Source organism: Antrostomus carolinensis, unplaced genomic scaffold (assembly GCF_000700745.2).
Source record: "Antrostomus carolinensis isolate BGI_N321 unplaced genomic scaffold, ASM70074v2 scaffold1796, whole genome shotgun sequence".
NCBI lineage: Eukaryota > Metazoa > Chordata > Aves > Caprimulgiformes > Caprimulgidae > Antrostomus > Antrostomus carolinensis.
Window position 1 is genome coordinate 69590 of NW_010323714.1, and position 863 is coordinate 70452.

Here is an 863-nt window from a genome sequence, read left to right on the forward strand (position 1 = left end):
TCACTCTGGTTTTTTTGCAATCAGTATATTGTATGCTGTATGCCCAGACATAGCTTGCATGATCTCCAGTCCCTGAACAAATCCTCTTGCTATTGCCTATGCAGATGTGTGTGAGGCTGAAGAGCAGATTAGGCTTTCCCTGTATTTCTACTTCTGAGCTTAAATAGTCCAACAAGCTATTTTTCCTGTCCTGAATTTCTCATCGAGGGAGTATATTTTAAAATGCATCCCCAGTCTTGTTGCCTTCCTTTCTGTGTCATTAGAAGCGTTTCTTTTTCCAAAGTCCAGGTCTATTAGTCAATTTGCCTAGCAGGCCATGAAGAGCCATTATTACTTTAAAACTTCATTGGCTTTTCAGTGAGAAATCGGATGACAGTGTCAGTACCATGCTTTACTGGGCTCACAATTAGGAATGCAAATTCACTGGGACACTTAGTGAAGGGGTAAGAAAAGGATTCAGTGTGGATACAAGCAAGAAGCTGAACACTTAGGAAGTTGCTCAATGACACTGTTTTCTCCCAAACTGAAAAGCTGTCACTTTCTATATGTGAAATTTTTTAATATGCAAAAGGCAGATGTGGCTATAAGGAGAGTGGTAAGACATTTTAAGATACTTTGATCAAAACCTAGTAGGCAGAGAAGTTAGGGCAACAGTTCTTTCACAATTGATGTTTGACTTTTAATCTATGTTTACTAGTAGATATATATTTGTGCATTCATTGAATAATAAAAATTCAGCAAGGAATTTATTAGATAACCCTGTCTGAATGCAGCTATATAAATTTTTTTGTATGTTTGCTGAAATTAAATGTTTTGCTAAGGAAAATAGCAACTTAGATTGAAGTTTTGCTTGTGTCAGCTAC